At 39.2% G+C, this 7,904-nt stretch overlaps 1 pseudogene; it reads left to right on the top strand.

Moving 5' to 3' along the window:
- The first annotated feature begins 1,800 nt into the window (after positions 1-1,800).
- On the top strand, positions 1,801-2,984 carry LOC119942184 (annotated as a pseudogene).
- The last annotated feature ends 4,920 nt before the right edge of the window (positions 2,985-7,904 follow it).

Raw genomic sequence — 7,904 nt, 5'->3', positions numbered from 1 at the left:
CGTTGAGCCTTTCCATTTTCTCAACCTCTTTTTTCTTTAAGTTCAATGATCAAAAATGGACAAAGAGCTTTCTCAAGGGTCTTACTAATTTAGTGTAGCTAGGAAGGGTTACTCCCCAACTCAAGCACATCATAGCCCTAGAACCGCATTCCAATACCATTTTGACTTTTCAAGTAGTAATGAGACCCACAAGTAGCCCTACTAAAATGATATTTCCTCCTGGAAGTCTCATTTTCCATTCTCTTCACCCTCCCTTCTGTGTTGGTTATACATTTGTGTTTTTACCCTGTAAGCACTTTGATACTCACCCCATCCCCAAAGCCCTTATGTATGTATAATAATAATAATAATAATAATAATAATAATAATAATAATAATAATAATAACAATAATAATGTGCCAGGCACTGTACTAAGCACTGGGGATATACAAGCAAATAGAGTTGGACACAGTTCCTGTTACACGTGGGGCTCAAGTCTCAATCTCCATTTTACAGATGAGGTTACTGAGGCACAGAGAAGTGAAGTGACTTACTGAAGGTCAAATGTGTATCCCTATACTGTGCTGTTTCCCTGAAATGTAATTTGTTTTAACGTCTGTCTGTAGGGTTAAGGTGGAGTCTTCCAACTCCATTGTTATTGAACTCCCCCTAAGCACTTAGTGCGGTAAGTGCTCAGTCAATAGTAATGATTGATTGACTATAAGCACTATATTGGTGCCTCACATTTGTTGCTTTGTTATTCCCTCTGGATCTTTTACTTTTGTACTTCATGCTAGACAATAAGCCCATTGTAGACAGGGAAATCATTTACCAACTCTGTTATATTGTACTACCTAAGCCCTTGCACAGTAAGTGCTCAATAAATATGATTGAATGAATGAATGAATACTTGCCCCTTACCAGTGTTTTATCCTTCTATTTTTTGTGGTGCTTTGCTTTCATTTCTAAATGTATTACCTTGGACTGTTCCAATCCATTTTTTTTTCCTACTGACTCACTTTATCAATTTATCGAGGTTTTACTTTTTTCCAGTTTCCAGCACATTAGTGAGTCCACCCAGCTGGATGTCACCTGCAAATTTAACAAATGTGTTCTCTATCCCTACAGGCCATCCATGAAGTTTTTTTGTAGTTCCCAATAACTTAGTATAGTGCTCTGCACTCAGTAAGCGCTCAGTAAATACGATTGAATGAATGAATAAATGAAATAATGAAGGAGGACTTTATGGACTATAACATTTAGGGAGCATGGTAGAGTATCAGTATAGGGAGAAGTGAGAAACAAGCCACGGTGAGAGATAACTAGAAAGGGTTCATTCATTCATTCAATCGTATTTATTTAGTATTTATTGCTGGCAAAGCACTATGCTAAGTGCTTGGGAGGGTACCATACAACAACAAACAGGGAGCAACATTCCCTGCCAATAACGAAAGGGTTTGGTGGTGAAGAGAAAGAGCAAGAAGATATCTGGGAAGAAGGGTGGCTAAATATGTTGATCATTTGCCCCTCTGATAAACAGAACACTAGAAGTCACTTATGAAGAGGTGTATGCTCTTTGTGGTCAGGGAATGTGTCTGCCAACTCTGTTGTATTGTTCTCACCAAAGCGCTCAACAAAGTGCTCTGCACTTAGTAAGTGCTCAATAAATACCATTGATGATGGTGATGGTGATAAGGTCAATAAGTGGGTTGAGGGAGAGGGCGATTACAGGAGTGCAAAGGCCCCAGGGAGAGAGTTAATAAGTGAGAAGTAGAGGGGAATGCCTTCTGAAGAAGATTCTGAAGAGGCAAATTGGAAAAATGGGAAAACTGCTGGAGAAAACTGAGTTGCTCAAGCCCCTAACAGGTAAGGGAGTTAGGAAAAGGCAAAAGATCAAACTTGTTCAAGCAATTAAAGAATTCAAGGAAGGTATAAATGAAGAAAAAGATGCATATAACTGTTGCTGAGCTACAAAACCCCAATCTTTTGTCATTACAAAGTCAACATCTCTAGTAACACCCTGTGCACTCACCTATGGAATGGAGTTTATGGCAGTTACAAACAATGTTACAGAATTTGTTTTTCTAGGGTTTTCTCAAAATAAGGAGGTGCAGAAAGTATGTTTTCTTGTATTTCTGCTCTTGTATACAGCTCCTGGGAAATCTTCTCAATGTAGTAACTGTTAATGTCAGTATAAATCTTGACTCACACATGTATTATTTACTCAGCTATCTGTCCTTTGTGGAGAACTGTTACTTTTCTACAACTGCTCTGAACTAATTCTAGACTTAGGCGTTGAAAAGAAAGAGATTTCCCTGAATGGCTGCATGACTCAGCTATTCTTCATTTATTTCTTTGGTGGGACCGAGATTTTCCTCCTCACCGTGATTGCCTATGATCCCTATGTTGCCATCTGTAAGCCCCTGCACTACACCTCTTTCATGAGCCGACGTGTGTGCGGCCTTCAGATTGGGATGGCCTGGATGGGTGGCTTCTTGCATTCGGTGGCTCAAATTATCCTGGTATTCTGCTTACCCTTCTGTGGACCCAATGTGATTTTCCACTATTTTGGTGACCTGCTCCCTCTGTTGAAACTTGCCTGCAAGGACACTTTTGTTAACGGCTTGCTGATTGTGGCTAATGGTGGGATGCTGTCTGTGGTCAGCTTCCTGGTATTGATTGTTTCATATGTTATTATCTTACTCCACTTAAGACACGAGGTTCTAGAGGACATCGCAGAGCCCTCTCGACTTGTGGCTCCCATATAACGGTGGCGATCTTGTTTTTTGGACCTTGCATCTTCATCTACATGCTGCCCTCCACCACGTTTTTTGTCGACAAGATGGTGGCTGTTTTCTACACTGTCAACACCCCCCTGTTGAACCCGATCATTTACTCTTCAAGAAATACCAAAATGAAAAATACTTTGAGGAGACTATGGGTCATAGAAATGAAAGGAGGAGAAAAGGAAAGAGAATATGGGAAGAAGATTGGTGATTTCTGATTAAACATCCAAGGGAAAAGGAATTTTATGGGCTGCTTGTGTGGTTAAGGGAGAGATCATATGCATATAAGCAAATGAGTATGAGAGTGCAGGTGCGTTTGTGTGTATATGTATGTGTGTGTGTGTGTGTGTGTGACAGAGACAGAGAAAACGTTCACTTTTCTTCCTTACCTCCACTTTCTCAGCCTCTTCTTCACCCTTTCTTACTTCCTCTACTCTTCAGTTTACCCTTTACCTTTCCCTCTCTTTCTACATTTCCTTTATCACCTCTCTCCACCTCTCTTCCTTTCTCTCTTCTTCACCCCCTTTCTCTTTCTTCCCCCGTTCTCAATTTTTCTCTCCCTCTCTTAATCTTGGATCATTATGCCTGCCCCCATAGAAACCCTGCCTACCAATTCCCTACTTGCAGGATATTTTTAAAGGCAGTTCTATTCACCGATATCATTTCTTTTCTTTGTTTTAAGAAAAATTTATTAGGCTGTTAAGAGTTTTTTAAGGATTTGCTAGGATGGCAGCATTTGTACTAAATCTTTTCCCTTTGAGCACTTGCTATTCACCCCAGGCTCAGCCCTCAGCCCCACATCAGCTATGTACATATCTTCAATTTAGTCTTCAATGTCTGTCTCCTCCCCTAGACTGTAGACTCATTGTGGGAAGGGAACATGACTACAAGTCTGTTGAAGTATATTCTCCCAAGCATTTAGTGCAGTGTTTTGCACACAGCAGTCAATAAATACCATTGATTGATTGGTCTGCTGTAGAAAGATTCATTTACTAGGGAAGGAATTCAGACTTCTTGCAAACCACAGTGGGGTAGAGTCTCGCCACCAAGAGGTAAGACTGGAAAAGTGGGGAAGGGCTATGGAGACAGAAGGGCACCGAGGGATTGACAGAGAAGAGGCAGAGAGAGGCAAAGAGTTTGGGGACAGGGAAAGGGAGGCTTATTTAATATCAGTCTGGCGCAGCTGGTGGCTCCCAACGACCCTGATGTCAGATTTAAGTGATCCCGAAAACCCACATCACCAGAGGACTCCTCTCATCCCGCCATAAAGAGGCCATCTAGAACCATCTCTAGAGGACAGTTCCAACAGCTCCTTTCCTAGCCAGAGCTTTTCTAGCTCCAGGATCTCAAATCTTTCCAGCATTATTTGCTGGACAACCTTTTCTTTTCCAGGATTACAGGCACTCCTGAAAGAAGAGGATGGTTTAAGATTGCGTTGACCATTTCTGGGACACTTTGAAGACACTAAATATAATGGAGGGTCTTTTCCCAGAGCAAAAAAAAAATAAAGAAAAAAAGAGAAATCAATTGGTCTTCAGAAATAAGCGAGCCAACAATTCACAGGCCTTGGGTTAAAATTAAACTGATGAACAAAACAGGCTGTACACATTGAACACTGTAACAATCCTCTGCACACAGTAAGCGTTCACTGAATACAACTGATTGATCATGGAGTCCCCTCAGATGCTGATGCAGTATCCAAGACGATCCCCCCATATCCTTCAACCTGTGCTGGGAGTTTGGATCTTCACTCATCTAGAACCGTCATTCCCATGGTGGGAGTCCTGTACTGTATTCCTCCTTCTTCCCTCGGTTCCTCTTTTTTAATCTTGAGTTTTCTCAATTGTGATCTGTTGAAGACAGAGAATGGGTGTTTTACTTCTCAGATACTCTCCCAATTTCTTAGAACGGTGCTTCACACTCAGGAAGTGCTTGATAAATACCAATCATTGGTTGAATGGGTTAGAAAATTCTCTATGATGATGTTATGATTTTGTCACTACTGCAGAGCTACACTGGAAGATAAAAGTACCAGAGATTTTCCCTTTGACACTGACATTGAGAGATTCATCCAATACTCCTGGGCTAATGAGAGATATGGTGGCACAGATAAATGAAATCCACAGATAATCCACAAATAACCCCAAACTACACTTTATATGAAACAGTTTCAAACCCTTCTCTTATTAATCACTTTATCAGTCTCAATATGTTGCCAACTCGTACTTCCCAAGCACTTAGTACAGTGCTCTGCACACAGTAAGTGCTCAATAAATACGATTGAATGAATGAACAGGAGCTGCTAATAAAAGCAAAAATGGCTGTTTTGTATTTCACTTCCCTTTCTCTTTTCTGCTCATTTTTAGATTAGGGTTAATCAGCTTCTAAACGACCACATTTAATACTGTTTTTAATTTCTCCTAGGCCAAATTATTCCTATTGGCGTCCAATACTCTAAGGAGTTCAATTTCTAGCTTTTTTAAAAGATATTTTGGGAAGTCACTTTAGGGCATCGCCTATGTATGCTATGTTAGGGTCAGAGAAGGGGAAAGTTTTCCAGGGACCAGATTGGATTATATATTTAAAGGCTCTGGGAGGCTCTGATGGTGTAGTATTTCGACTAGGAACACTCTGGAACCATTTTCCCTGTGTTCTAGTGAATCAGCTTCTACTAACCAGAATTGGTCTGTGCTTGGCTCTAGCTTGGTCCACTTGGAGATTGGTCTTGTAGCTCTAGCAATCAATCTTGAAGACCCTGGGCTTTTTTCATAGTACAAAATGAGCCTGCATTCAAATTTTTGCCCTAAATCCAATCCTTTAGCCCTAAGAACCAAGTCCAGGAAGATTATTAGAAGAGGTGGATCAAATCACATAGCATCCAAGAAACCTTTAATATCTTCACAGCTGAGTTTTTTTTAATAACAGTAAGAATATCAACAAAATGTGATTGTTCTTTTTTGTCCTAGCAAAAATAAAATAAAATCACATTGCCTATCTGACTATAATTGTTATAATGAAATTGGATTTTCTTTTTTTTTTTAGTTAAATTTGTCATTTGGTAGTGGTGGAAAATTTGATATTTGACAGTGATAATAATAATGATATGGTATTTGTTAAGTACTTATTATGTGCCAAGCACTGTTCAAAGCACTGGATATTTTCTTTTGTTCAGGATTAAAAACATGCAAATCAATCCTGATTCTGGTTTTCTTCTTTATACTCTTTTGTTTTACATTTCTGTGGCAAATGTTTTTAAGAACCATTCGCTACTTGAGTAACTCCCAGACCATAGATAGATTACATGGAATCACGGGAAAAGATTACAAAGAGCATCTTAATTTGTGAAAGTATAAAATAAATTACTTATAGAACATTCATATAAAATGCCTGCTAAATTAATGATCAAAGATTTTAATATAGAGATGAAAGAAAAGTCTATTTGATTTTTGAAAAGTTGAATGGTTTATGGTAATAATACCATCATTGCTGTAGTTTTAATCTTTTTAATTATGCTAGTTGATTTTCTCTGACAGAATCTTTTTCTCATGGTGCCAGTGGTTGGTAGGTAGGTGTGCAAATTCACCCCGATTTGTCAGAATTCAGCAGTGAACATTTTAAATTAAACCAATCACCACATCTTTATTATACACTTTCATATTCATGGTATAAAATTATGATCTATGACTTTTGATTGAAAAGGAATAATTTGATGTCAATTGCCAGAAAATAGAAAAGTTCAATATTTTTTAATGGTATTTTTTTAATATTTTAAAAATATTTTTTTAATATTTTTAAATATTTTTTAGGCCCTTACTGTGTGCCAGGCACTGTACTAAGCGCTGGGGTAGATACAAACTAATCAGGTTGGATATATTCCATGTGCCACATAGAACTCACATTCTTAATCCCCACTTCACAAATGAGGTAACTGAAGCCCAGAGAAGTGAGGTGACTTGCCCAAGGTGACACAGCAGACAAGTGGTGGAGCCAAGATTAGAATCCAGGTCCTGGATTCACTCCCAGGCCTGTGCTCTATTCGCCGGGCCTTGCCTCTGATTAGATTCCAACTTGATGGCACTGAAAGAAAGAACTGAGGAACTAAGGAGTGTAGAATAAAGACATTTTAGTAACGTTTACAAATGCAGTGGGGTAAATCAAGGAAATTCTCTGTCCTTAGCAATTCCACACAGCCCTGTCGATTCCATCTTCTTCCAATTCCTGAAGTTGTTCTTTTCTCTGATTGAAGTATTCTCAGTGTTATGGTGGAAAACACATTCCAGGTATGGACTCTGGGAAATCTCTCTTGTTCTTATTGTGTGTTTGCTGTCTATTAACTTTCGCCAACAATGTTTCAGTCATGCCTAGAAGGGCTTGGTGCATCAAAGCATTCATTCTACAAGTTGGATTCAGAAGCATATTTATTAGAAACAATCCAACAGAGAAAGGTATGGTCCTCTTAAGGCAGTGCGCATTCTGTGGTTCTAGGAAATACATTATTTGATTTGAAAGGTCTTTTGGATGGTGCTGGAATATTCTGTACAAGCTTAAAATGGAATGGGAAATCTGCCAGCCTCCTCAAATTGACAATAGAGAGAAGATTATAATATCTCACTAACTTTTGCTTTTTAAATCTAGTTGAACCCTGGTTCTCACCTCTCTCCCACTTGTATAAATGGATGTTAACCAATCAATATCATATGGGTAGGTGACACATTTTATTTTTTTATATCTGTGAAAAAGATCATTTTGGCTGAATTTTACAAATCTGCAGGGTGAAAAGATCTGGGGAAATGACAGATGAAAGAAATTGTATATTAAAGGTGCAATAACTGTGGTATTTGTTAAGTGCTCACTGTGTTCCAAACACTGCACTGCAGCACTGGGGTAGATACAAGAAAATCAGGTCCCACAAGGGGCTCACAGTCTAAGTAGCAGCTAGAATAGACATTGAATCCCCATTTTGCAGGTGAGGGATCTGAGGTACAGATAATTTAAATGACTTGCCCAAGGTCATGAAGCAGGCGAGTGGCACAGCCAGTATTAGAACCCAAGACCTCTGAATCCTAGGCCAGTGCTCTTTAAATTAGGCCATGCTGCTTCTTTGGGGAAAGTTCTGTAAGGGCGAGGTCAGGCTTCAG

This window comes from Tachyglossus aculeatus, chromosome 21, assembly GCF_015852505.1.
Source record: "Tachyglossus aculeatus isolate mTacAcu1 chromosome 21, mTacAcu1.pri, whole genome shotgun sequence".
Taxonomy (NCBI): Eukaryota; Metazoa; Chordata; class Mammalia; order Monotremata; family Tachyglossidae; genus Tachyglossus; species Tachyglossus aculeatus.
This window is presented reverse-complemented; position numbering and strand designations above follow the sequence as displayed.